Below are 13,702 nucleotides of genomic sequence, written 5' to 3'. Positions count from 1 at the left end.
CTTTGTAGTATTAGCTAATTAATTATTCATCATAGTTATGCTGAGGAGGAGGCCTGTTTATCTCTCTTAGTTTCTTAGTTTCTTAGGCCTGGAAAGGATCCACTGAGCCTGGAATTATGGCTCAATGTTGTAGCCATCAGAATTACTTGAGTTCTCAGTATTGGCTTCAATCTTTTACTTCTTTGCCTCTAATTGGAAAATAAGGGTGGAACATGGTAGGTCTTAATTGTTGACATCACTGAGTAGAGTTATGATGAGATTAAAACTCTCTCTGATCCCCCGTCTGTGGCCACACTTTCTTTACTGGTGCCTGACTTGAAAGATACTATATAAAGTGTTCATGAACTTGGGACACTAAACAAATACATCTTTGATGGTTTCTTCCCTCAGTGTAGAAATGATTTACCAAGTTATTCTGGCTTCCAGATTAAAAACTGGAACTTCTGGCTGGGTGTCGTGGCTCACACCCAAAATCTTGTCCTCTTTGGAAGGCCAAGGTAGGAGGATTGCTTGAGCCCAGGAGTTTGAGACCAGCCTGGGCAACACAGTGAGACCCCGTCTCTACTAAAAAACAATGAGCTGGGGACTGTGACGCATGCCTGTTGTCCCAGCTACTTGAGAGGCTGAGGTGGGAGAACTGCTCGAACCCTGGAGGTGGAGATTACAGTGAGTCATGATTGTGCCGCTAATTCCAGCGACAGAGTAACACCCTGTCTCAGAAAAAAATCCCCAAGAACAAAAAACAAAAACCCAAAAGCAAAAACTGAAACTTTTTTTTTCTTTTCTTTTTTTAAAGTAGAGATGGGGTTTTGCCGCAGCTGGTCTCCAACTCCCACTCAGGAAGTCCTCCTACCTTGGCCTCCCAAAGTGCTGGGATTACAGGTGTGAGCCACCGTGCCTGGCCATAAAACTGGAACTTCTTTAAAAAATGTTTATTGTAATCAGATCAGAAAATGGTTGCCAAAATAATTTGTACTTAAAAAAAACAGTCATCTGTTCAAATTAGCGCAGCTCCACAACTATTTTAACCATAGATTTGATAAAGGTGACTTTAAAAACTAAAATTTTGTACCCTGATAAAAAAAAAACCAAGGTTCTGACAAATATTACCTGGCCACAGAAACATGCAGTTATTTCTTAAAGTATGTTGTGACTTTAAGCAACGACTGAGATGAAAGAGAAGGTATCCAGAGATGAATGATTTAAAAAATGTAAGCACTAAGTATTTACATGTAGCTATTTATGTATTTTATATGTGTGTTGATTAATGCTATTTGGTAAGAACTGCACATATAGTGTCTCATTTAATTCTCAAAACAACACTATGAGGTAGGTATTATGTCTGTTTGATGGAAGTTTAGAGAGGTTAAACCACTCGTCCATGGTTGAAAATTAGTCAATTTTCAGGCTGGGCAACATGGTGAGACCTCGTCTCTACCAAAAGTAAAAAAATTTAGCTGGGCATAAGCGGCATGTGCCTGACTATCTGCAAAACCTATGCTTTTAACCTCCTCCTTCCAGTATTATACCGGGACAGCTAGCAGAAGTGGGTTAGCTTAAGGCCTGCATTTTAAGTTTGAGTTCCGGAGAGGTAAAATGATGCGTTGATAACATAGACAGTAAGAGGCTGGATGAAACTGCAAGGTGATTTCTAGTAAATTTGCTCCCATTTGTTTCTAAGGAACATGAAAGAAACTTCTTTCTCTGTTAGCTTTTACAGTTTAGGAAGTAAATGTGCAGTCGGAGTCGCTCTAGGGTTGCTGGGGGTTAGAAGAAAATGCCTTTGTCTGAGTCAGACACGCTAGAGGGAGGTAGATGGGATATCACCTTGGAGCTGAAAGGTTGACCTGCCCCCATTAGTCACGACTGTCAAGCTTGGACTTGAGCAGCAGTGGCTCATAGAGACAGGGCACAAAGCCAGAAGCAGATTGGAAATGCCAAGGGCCCGTGGCTGTGGGATCAGCTCAGGCCCCGAAGTCAGGTGAGCAGGCAGGAGTGTCCATGGGCCAAGGCAAAAGGGATGGAAACCAGCCAGCCAGTCAGGATGCCCTGAGGCACCAGCCCCTGCTCCCAGCAGGCCCAGGCTGGAGGCCTTGTATATTTCGGCTGCTCCAATAGTAGCCTATCCTGCGGTCTGAATAGGGGAGCCTTAGACCAGAGCTGGGTCACAGGGGTGAGTGTTCAAGGCCAGGGTAGATTTCTTGTGAGCAAGCACGTGCCAGCACCTCCATGGGTACTTTCGGAAATACCACACTTGAAAGATGGCTGGTTTGTTTATTTCCATAAATAATGCAAGAATCTGTGGTGTAATTTTTAAAAACATGCCTCATTATATATCCAGTAATTAGTTGATGGTCAGGATCATCATTTTAGCTGGGTTCTTACAGTCCCAGCTACTCAAGAGGCTGAGGCAGGAGGATTGCTTGAGACCAGGAGTTCGAGGCTGTGATTGTGCTTGTGAATAGCTATTGCATTCAAGCCTGGGCAACATAGCAAGACCCATCTCTTAAAAAAGATCATCATTCAATTTAAGTCTAGAGTCATTTTTGAGATACTTCACAATTTTTAAAGGGCTAATATCTCAGATATTAGAGGGTCATACTAAATAGACATGCACTGTACTGTAAAGGGCCACTGCCTAGTATATCTTAAATAATAAATATTTGTCAAATGAATGAATGAACCTGAACTGACACAAACAGAAAGTCTAGGCCAGGTAAGATGCCTCATGACTATAGTCCCAGCACTTTGGGAGGCTGAGGTGGGAGGATCACTTGAGGCCAGGAGTTTGAGACTATCCTGGGCAACATAGTGAGACCCTGTCTCTACAAAAAATTAAGAAATTCGCCAGTATGGTGGCCTGGGCCTATAGTCCCAGCTACTTGGCTACTCGAGAGGCTGAAGTGAGAAGATGGCTTGAGTCCATGAGTTTGAGGCTCCAGTGAGCCATGATTGCACCACTGCACTCCAACCTGCTAGGTGACAGAGCAAGACCCCATCCCTTAGCAAAAAGAAAAAAAGAATCTATCCAGTAGTCCACCTTAGCTGCAAAGGATGCATTTCAAGACTATCTCAGTGGATGCCTGAAACCTCGGATAGTACCGAATCCTGTATATATTGTGCTTTTCCCTATACATAGATAATTATGATAAAGTTTATAAATTAGGCACATATGAGATGAACAGGAATAACTAAATGTAGGGCAATTATAACACTATGCCAGTATCACTACTTTTGCACTTTGAGGCAATTATTCAGTACAGTGAGGGTGACTTGAACACATAGTTGATCTGATAACTGAGATGACGTGGCTACTGAGTAAGTCAGGGACAGGTGACATCTGTAACTCAGGATATGCTAGACAAAGGGGTGATTCACCTCTCAGGAGGGATGGAGCAGGGTAGTGCAAGATCTCACCACACTACTCAAAACAGCATGCAATTAAAAACTTCATTGTTGATGTCTAAAATGTTCTGTTTAATATTTTTGGATCACAGTTGACTGCGGGTAATGAAAGCTGCAAAAAGCAAAACCACGGATCAGAGGGGACAATGCTGCTTTCTGGAACTCTGTAAGGAGACCGACATAAACCCAAGAAACTAGGAACTAGTACATCATGACATACTTTTTCTATGTGGGAAGTGGAGAAACCATCCCCTTCTCCACAAAAATGACACTTAGGAAAGAGACCCCAGGAAGGGTAGCAAGTGGAGTGAGGGCAGAAAATAACTGATGAAGGACAATTTCAGCCTTCCTGCCTCCAACCTTCTCACAGACTCCAGTGCAGAAGAGAATGTACTTAGCTTCCTAAATCTGTGTGTACCACTAACAGGTTAAGAAATGAGTTAAATGCCAGATTTTTAAGTGTTGCACGTGGGAGCATCTGAAACAGAGACTTTAGTCACTTTGCCTCTGCCTTAAACACCCACACAACAGAAATGTATCACAGCATTGGCTGAGCAAGAGGGAAGAGCAGAGAAACAAGAATACTAGAAGTTACTCTGTTTTTTATACAGGTCATGCCTTCCTGATCTGAAAGCCTGAAATGCTCCAAAATACAGAACTATTTGAGCTCTGACATGACTCCACAAGTGGAAAATTCCACACATAAATACTTAATACAAACTTTGTTTCGTGCACAAAAAAGTATGCAAAATATTGTATAAAATTACCTTCAGATTATGTGTGTAAGGTGCACATAAAATATAAATGGATTTTGTATTTTGCCTTGGGTCCCATCTCATTGTGTATATGCAGATCTCATTACACACACAAAATCACAAACACTTCTGGTTCCAAGCATTTCACATGAAGAATATTCAGCCTGTACCACATATGTATCCCCTTCTTTCCAAGTGCTTTCCTCTTAATCCAAAACGAATCTTCCACCTCATTTGATGAGAATTAGTAGTTCCCCCGGTGATCGTAGGTATGAGCTAATTGCAATTTTCAATACCCTTTTAAGAAATACAGTGCTTAATTCCTTTCGAATTTCAATTTAAAAATTCTTCTGCCTGAAAACTGGAAACTTCTAAAACCCAATCAATGGCCAGGCACAGTGGTTCACATCTGTAATCCCAGCACTTTGGGAGGTTGAGGCAGGCGGATCACTTGAGTCCAGGAGTTCGAGACCAGCCTGGCCATCATGGTGAAACCCTGTCTCTACTAAAAATACAACAGTTAGCTGGGTGTGGTGGCGGGTGCCTGTAATCTCAGCTACTTGGGAGGCTGACATGGGAGATTCGCTTGAACCCAGGAGGCAGAGGCCGCAGTGAGCCAAGATCACAGCACTGCACTCCAGCCTATGCGACAGAGCCAGACTCTGTCTCAAAACAAAACAAAACAAAACAAAAAACCCAATCAAGTTTGACAGGGTAAATTATTTAATACCTATGGAGTTTAGTAAAGAAAACATGGATGCATGTGCTATTTTTAAGATACTATGAGACAACAGGTTTCCATTCCTTTCTCACCACAATGGGAAATGTTTAAGTCAAATAAACTTTGGGAATGAAAAGCCTCTCTGAGCAAATAGTAATTTCTTACATATTTATATACTTATAATTGTGGTAAAAAACACAGAACATAAAGTGTATCATCTTAACTACCTTTACGTGTACCATTCAGTAGTGTTAAGTATTTCACATTGCTGTGCAACGGATCTCTAGAACTTTTTCATGTTGCAAAACTGAAACTCTATACCACGGGTATCCAATCTTTGGACTTCCCTGGGCTACATTGGAAGAAGAAAAATTATCCTGGGCCACACACAAAATACACTAACACAAACTACAGCTGATGAGCTAAAGAAAAAATTATATACCAAAAAAACTCATCGTGTTTTAAGAAGGTTTGCAAATCTGTGTTGGGCCGCATGTGGCTCGTAGGGCCACAGGTTGTACAAGCTTGCTCCGTACCCATTGAAAAACTGATTTCCTCCTCCTCTTCTGCCAGCCCCTGGCAACTGCCATTCTGTTTTCTGGTTTCTATGAGTTTACCTACTACTTATAAGAGTGGAACCACATAGTATTTGTCTTTTTGTGACTGTCTTATTTCACTTAGCATAACGTCCTCAGGGTTCCTCCACATTGTACTATGTGACAGGATTTCCTTCCTGTTTGAGGCTGAATAATACTCCACTGTATGTATATACCACATTTGGCTTATCCAATCATCCGTGGATAGACAACTGGATTGCACCCGCCTCTTGGCTCTTGTGGATAGTGCTGCTATGAACATAGATGTGTGAGGAAATAGTGATTTCTTATACTGAGACAGTACTGTGTTATAGAGAAGAATGAGTGTATTTAAGTTCTTAGTGAGGGGTAAAAATGGGGGAGGAAAGATACTGGTGACCCTTTGAAACATTAGCAACTTTTGAAACTATGCCAAGACCTCAAAGAATTTTGCTGGAAACTTTTCAAGTGTATATGATTTCTCTTCAGAAGATATTGTTTTAAACCAAATTGTTTTTCTTGGGCTTAATGACAGGATTTAGTCTTTAATGAAATGTTCTGGAATGAAGGTTGAAAGAGGAAGTAGAAATATTACACTTATTAAAACCCTCCAAACTATCAAATATCCAAGTGAACCCCTTCCATTTATTAGAAAGCTAAAATAGTTTCAAGCAAAGATAAGTATAAATAGCTTTTGTTGAACACCTTATTTAGAATCATTATTAATTATTATCAATTGATAATCTTCCTATATGAGATGTCAATATCTCTTTTCTAAAATTCCATTTTAATGCTTTTAAGTATTTGGAGCCAATTATTATCTTGTCAGTCAGTTTGATTGTAGTGTATTTTTTTTAACTCTTGGGGTATTTTTTCCCAGCAAAATAGGAATGCAAACACCTGAAGAATAAGTGGCTCGAATGAACATTATTCTTTTTTTTTTTTTTTTAATTTACTTTAAATTCTGGGATACATGTGCAGAACATACAAGTTTGTTACATAGGTGTATATGTGTCATGGTGGTTTGCTGCACCTATCAACCCATCACCTAGGTTTCAAGCCCCCACATGCATTAGGCATTTGTCCTAATGCTCTCCCTCCCCTTGCCCCGCAACCCGTGACAGGCCCTGGTATGTGATGTTCCCCTCCCTGTGTCCATGTGTTCTCATGAACATTTTTCTTTCTCTGTCTGGAGAAGCAACAGTAAAAAAATTTTAAAGGACTCTAAGTGTGTATAATTCCTTTGTAGACAACAGGTTTATTTTTCCCCACTTCCATTTTAAAGATAAATAAAAAAACTAAAGTAAGAACATCAAGAAAATGCAGGGACATGTTTCAGGAATCTTTAGTAGTGTGAATATTATGCATAGTTTATCTCTGTCTGAAGGACGGTGAGTCAGAAAGGATGTGAAAAACATCTGGTTAGAAAAAAATAGTGTATCTAGAGATACATTTTGCAATCTCGGATCCTTATCTTCTTTTTAGTGGTTATCAAAGACTACAAAGATTTCATAATATCAAACACCCTAAAAGAAAGAACAGCCTGCATGTGAAGTGCATAAGATTGATGTCTTGTTTCTTATTTGTTCACATTTATTTTTAGTTTTCTTTTTTTTGAGGTTGGACAAACTCAAAACAAATTAATAAAAGAGACTTAGGAACTAATCATTGTAAAAGTTTATGGTGCAATATTAGACCAAATTCCTGCACATGTTTGTCTCTAGGAAAAAAATTAAGATGCCAATGTTAGACTACATGAAGCGAGCAATAACTCAGGGAAAGATGGAAGGCTGCCCATTGTAGAAACATGCTGTCCAGAAAAATCACCGATTGTAAAGAACATCCTCTCTCCTTATATAAGCTACCAGATGTTGTTGAATTGAATTGAGAAAAGAAAAAAAGAAAAAGCTTATGAGTCATCGGGTGCAACCACAGTTGAGCAAAGTTTAGCAGCCTTTTTGATTAAAGCATGTCGTGGTATGTGTAATAAACAACGTTACAAAATGAGAAAACATTGATTCTCTACCAAACAGAACTTAGGTATTCAAAACATGATTTGAGCCATAGATTAGAATGATATTGGAAATGGATGACATTTAAGTGAACATACACTTAACAGTGGTCACATACATAGTGTATGATAAAAAACAAAACTGTCTTAGGGCCAATAAATATGACATGCCTTGGGAGACATTTTACTTTTGATAATCCTAAAGATCACTTTGTTTATCAAGTGTGTATGAACATGGAGAAGTTCATCAGTATTTAGTGTATTTTAAACACTAGAGAAAAATACTTTCAACTCTTGCCCATTTCGAAATTTTTATTTTTATTTTTTGAGATGGAGTCTCGCTCTGTCGCCCAGGCTGGAGTGCAGTGGCGCCATCTCAGCTCACTGCAAGCTCCGTCTCCCGGGTTCACGCCATTCTCCTGCCTCAGCCTCCTGAGTAGCTGGGACTATAGCTGCCCGTCACCATGTCCGGCTGATTTTTTTGGTATTTTTAGTAGAGATGGGGTTTCATGGTGTTAGCCAGGATGGTCTCAATCTTCTGACCTCGTGATCCACCCGCCTCGGCCTCCCAAAGTGCTGGGATTACAGGCGTGAGCCACCATCGCACCCAGCAGAAAATCTTAATAGCTTAATATAGCTGAAATGACTTTGGAAAGTCTAGATCATCACTTCTATCATCCCTCCTACTTCCCCTCTGGACCCCAAGACACATTTCAGAGAGATCTTTTTTTTTTTTTTTTGGAGACAGAGTCTCACTCTGTCGCTCAGGCTGGAGTGCAGTGGTGCAGTCTGGGCTCACTGCAAGCTCCGCCTCCCAGGATGACGCCATTCTCCTGCCTCAGCCTCCTGAGTTTAGCTGGGATTATAGGCGCCCACCACCACACCTGGCTAATTTTTTTGTATTTTTAGTAGAGACGGGGTTTCACCATGTTACCAGGATGGTCTTGATCTCCTGACCTCGTGATCCGCCCGCCTCGGCCTCCCAAAGTGCTGGAATTACAGGCGTGAGTCACCCAACCCAGCTGAAATCTATTATTTTTAAGAAGTTGAAGTGTAGACCGGACAGAGAATTGACAAAAATGTTCTTTTTTTTTTTTTTTTTGAGACGTAATTTGGTTCTTGTTGCCCAGGCTGGAGTACAATGGTGTGGTCTCGGCTCACTGCAACCTGAACGTCCAGGGTTCAAGTGATTTTCCTGCCTCAGCCTCCCAAGTAGCTAGGATTACAGGCGTGTGCCACCGCACTAGGCTAATTTTTTTTGTATTTTTATTACAGACAGGGTTTCACCATGTTGGCCAGGCTGGTCTTGAACTCCTGACTTCAAGTGATCCACCTGCCTCTGCCTCGCAAACTGCTGGGATTACAGGCATGAGCCATGGCGCCCGGTTGAGAAAAACGTTCTTACATCAGAATAAATCCAGGTGGTGGCTTCTGTTTCTTTCTAATGGGCAGCAGGAACTCTTCGACTTGATTTTCAAGAATGGGGTTCAGCCTTTCACCTCCTAACATTGCAGTTTAACTCTAACACCTCAACTCTACCCCATTCCTAGATTTTTCTCTAAGTTCTTTTCTTCTTTCTTTGGAATTTTACTTCTTTACAATTTTTTGCTTTCTCCTTATCCACTACTTTTTTTTTTTTTTTTTTTTTAATGTGTTATTCCCAGAACTAATGCTGGTACTCTAGAAAGTCAAAGTAGTCCTTAGATCAATGGGACAAAATAACTTTTTTTTTTTTTTTTTGGACGGAGTTTCACTCTTGTTGCCCAGGTTGGTGTGCTGGAGTGCAGTGGTGCAATCTCGGCTCAGTGCAATCTCCGCCTCCCGGGTTTAAGTGATTCTCCTGCCTCAGCCTCCCGAGTGGCTGGGATTACAGGCCCCGCCACCATGCCCAGCTAATTTTGGATTTTTAGTAGAGACCGGATTTTACCATGTTGGTCAGGCTGGTCTTGAACTCTTGACCTTAGGTGATCCGAACACCTCGGCTTCCCAGAGTGCTGTCACCACGCCCAGCCGACAAAATAGCTTTGTTAGCTCCACTTCATTCAATCGACATTTAGCAAATGCCTATTGTGTCCTACCCTTGTGCACACACCGGAGACAAAGAGGAAACAAGATAGTTCCCACTCTTTCTATCATTTTTGCAGTTGTCTCCAAAGGCGGATGTTCATATCTCTAGATGGGTTCACATGATTCATGAGAGTGAGCAGAAAGTACGAAAACTTCTTTTTATGTTTCTTCTTTTAAATCTAAAAACAAGAAAGTAAGCCCTATTAACATTTAACATGTGGACTGCAATGAAGCCCTCCCTTGGCCCATATGTCAGATGTCACATGTCAGGTACCGTAATTAAAATAGCCTAAGGGAAGACAAGAGATCCTATAATGTCAAAGGGGTGACCGTCCAATAGGCATGTTGTACGTAATATATTTCTTTATTCTCTTTTGTTTTTTGAGAGAGAATCTCGCTCTGTTGACTGGGCTGGATTGCAGTGGCGTGATCTCGGCTCACTGTAGACTCTGCCTTCTGGGTTCAAGCAATTCTGCCTCAGCTTCCCAAGTAGCTGGGATTATGGGTGCTGGCCACCATGTCCGGCTAATTTTTATTTTTATTTTTGTTTTTGGTACTTTTAGTAGACACTGGCTTTCTCCATGTTGGCCAGGTTGGTCTCAAACTCCTGACCTCAAGTGATCCACCCGTCTCGGCCTCCCAAAGTGCTGGGATTACAGGCGTGAGTCAGCGCACCCGGACTTTCTGATAAATGATATGGGATTGTATTATCTAGTTTTATTTCCTCAAATAGGCTTATTGAGGTATAATGAATATGCAATAAACTGCCTATATTTAAAGTATACGACTTGATCAGTTATAACATATGTAACATACTCACGAAACCATCACTGAAATAGAGATAATTAACACTGACAATAGTTTCCTGGTGCCCCTTGGCCACCACCTCCTTTCATCTCTCCCTGTCCTTGCTCTTCCATCCCCTATCCACAAGTACCACTGGTTACTTTCTGTCACTATACATTAATTTGCATTTGTTAAATTTTATGTAAATAGAATCACACAGTATACTCCCTTTTTCTGTTGGCTTCTTTCACTCCATGTAATCATTTCTGAGATCGATCCATGTTTTAACACATATCAGTAGTTTTGTTTAGTGTATTCAGTTGTATGGAGATACGCCAATTCCTTTGTCTATTCACATATTGATAAACATTTGAAATGTTTTCAGCTTTGCTATTGCAAATAAAGCTTCTATGAACATTGCACATGAATTTCTTTCTTTCTTCTTTTTTTGAGACAGAGTCTTGCTCTGTGCCCAGGCTGGAGTGCAGTGGCATGATCTCGGCTCACTGCAAGCTCCGCCCCCCTGGTTTACGCCATTCTCCTGCCTCAGCCTCCCGAGTAGCTGGGACCACCATGCCCGGCTTATTTCTTTTTGTATTTTTAGTAGAGACGGGGTTTCACCGTGTTAGCCAGGATGGTCTCGATCTCCTGACCTCGTGATCCGCCCGCCTCGGCCTGCCAAAATGCTGGGATTACAGGCGTGAGCCACCGTGCCCAGACCATTCACATGAATTTCTCTTTCTTTTCTTTTCTTTTGTTTCCTTTTCCTTTCTTTCTTTCTTTCTTTCCTTCCTTCCTTCCTTTTCTTTCTCGTCCTTCCTTTTCTTTTTCATTCTTTCTTTTCTTTTTTCTTTCTTTCTTTCTTTTCTTCTCTCTTTTCTTTTTTCTTTATTTTCTTCTTTCTCCCTTTCTTTCTCTTTCTCTCCCTTTCTTTCTTTCCTTCCTTCCTTCCTACCTTCCTTCCTTCCTTCCTTCCTTCCTTCCTTCCCTCCTTCCTTCCTTCCTTCCTTCTTTCAACAGTCTTGCTGTTACCCAGGCTGGAGTGCAGTGGTACTATCTCAGCTCACTACAACTTCCACCTCCTGGGTTCCAGCTGTTCTCCTATCTCAGCCTCCGGAATAGCTGGGATTACAGGTGCCCACACCATGCCCAGCTAATATGATCAATTTTGAGTTAATTTATGTATATGCTTTGCAGTATGGATCAAAATCCATGTTTTAGCACATGCATATCCAATTATTTCAGCATGATTAATTTGGGGAGTATTAACATTTTAGCAATATTGCCTCTTTTGACTCTAGAACACAGCATATCTACTCATTTGTTTAGCTTTTTTAAAATTTCTGTTAGCACGTTTAGTAGCTCTTAGTGTGCAAGCCTCTCACACCATTCCTCAGATTTTCTTAAATGTATCCTTCTGGTATTTCATATTTGTGGATGCTATTATAAGTTGTGTATTTTAACTTTCAAATTTCTGATTGTTTCTACTGCATACATTTGTTTGTATATATTGTAGAAGATTCATCACAGGAAGACCATATTGGAAATATGCTTGAAGGAAGTATTCACATATGCAGTCATGCACCACAAAATGAAAATTCAGTCAACAATAAACCACATACATAATGAAGTCTCATAAGATTATATTATCATTGGCCGGGCGCGGTGGCTCAAGCCTGTAATCCCAGCACTTTGGGAGGCTGAGACAGGAGGATCACGAGGTCAGGAGATCGAGACCATCCTGGTTAACCCAGTGAAACCCTGTCTCTACTACAAAACACAAAAAAGTAGCTGGGCGAGGTGGCGGGCACCTGTAGTCCCAGCTACTCGGGATGCTGAGGCAGGAGAATGGCGTGAACCAGGGAGGCAGAGCTTGCAGTGAGTTGAGATCCAGCCACTGCACTCCAGTCTGGGTGACAGAGCGAGACTCCGTCTCAAAAAAAAAAAAAAAAAAAGATTATATTACCATTATTTTTCCTGTTCCTTTTCTATGTTTACATACATAAATACCACTACATTACAATTGCCTACAGCACTCAGTACAGTAAAACTGCTGTACGGTTTTGTAGCTTAAGAGCAATAGGCTATTATATGGCCTAGGTGTGTGGTAGGCTATATCATCTAGGTTTCTGTAAGTTCACTCTATGATGTTCAGACGATGAGGAAATCATCACAACAACGTATTACTCAGAATGTATTACTGTTGTTAAGCATTGAATGACTGCTTATAAATACTTTTCATTTTTATTGCTATGTGATAAAAAAGTTGGGAGATCCCTGTTTTAATGGTCTCTAATATTTATCCCCATTTTGTCTGATCCATATTTTATTAATTAGGGCTTTCTAGTATTTTTCTTGTACACTTATGCAGTGACAATCTTTCTCTATTGTATTGTTCTTTCAATAGTAAATGGTTTTACGTTTGTCCTTAATGAACTTCATCCTTTTTTTCCTTCCTGATTCTACTCTTATAAGGGTCATTTAGAATTCTGATCCTGTTCGCTTAGATTGCTGAACGACTGGAGGATTATCCGTATTAAAATCATTTGGAGAAGTTTAAGGGATTGTTAAAAATGTAGGTTTTCACCTAAGTCTACTGAATCTACACCTCTAGGGATAGGTTCAAGTAATTTATATTTATTTGTCTCCCAGGTGATTGGTAAACATTAGAAGCTTGAGAATTCTGTCTCTAAGTGCAATATTTCTGGAATGTTTTCTCTTTCCATCAACCAGTTCTCCAGTTCTCTGGATGCCAAGTGGTCCAACAATTTAATTCAGTTCTAACACTAACTACCTGAAGTTAGCATCAGACTCCAGAGCTTTAAAAGCTCGATTCCCTAAGACTGCCTTCACTCCAGAGACCAGCCACAAGTATCAGGTCCCCAGGTACCCCACACTTCTGTTCAACTTGGCTACAAATCTGTGGGCTCCCACCTGCCCTAAATTTCCATAATTTGCTAGAACATCTCACAGAACTCAGAAATTTTTTTTTTTATTAAAGAAAAAGAAAGATAGATTATTAAAGATACGAATCAAGGCATGCCGTCTTCCCTTTGTGGCACTGTGTTCACCAACCTGGAAGCTCTCTGAATATTTTTGTCTGAGAGTTTTTATAAAGGTCAATCTCTTGCCCCCAGCCTCCTCTCTGGATCTCAGTGGGAGGGTCTGAAACTCCCAACCTTCTAATCACTTGGTCTTTCTGGTGACCAACTCCATCCTAAGTCATTTCATTAGCATAAACTCATACAAGTCACAAAAGATGCTCCTGTCACTCAGGACATTTCAAGTGTTTCAGGACCTGTGCCAGGGACTTGGGACAAAGACCAAATATATTTCCTATTATACCATACCATTCTTTCTTATCCTCATCTGACTGTCATCT

Source organism: Piliocolobus tephrosceles, chromosome 9, assembly GCF_002776525.5.
Source record: "Piliocolobus tephrosceles isolate RC106 chromosome 9, ASM277652v3, whole genome shotgun sequence".
NCBI classification, from domain to species: Eukaryota; Metazoa; Chordata; class Mammalia; order Primates; family Cercopithecidae; genus Piliocolobus; species Piliocolobus tephrosceles.
This window is presented reverse-complemented; position numbering follows the sequence as displayed.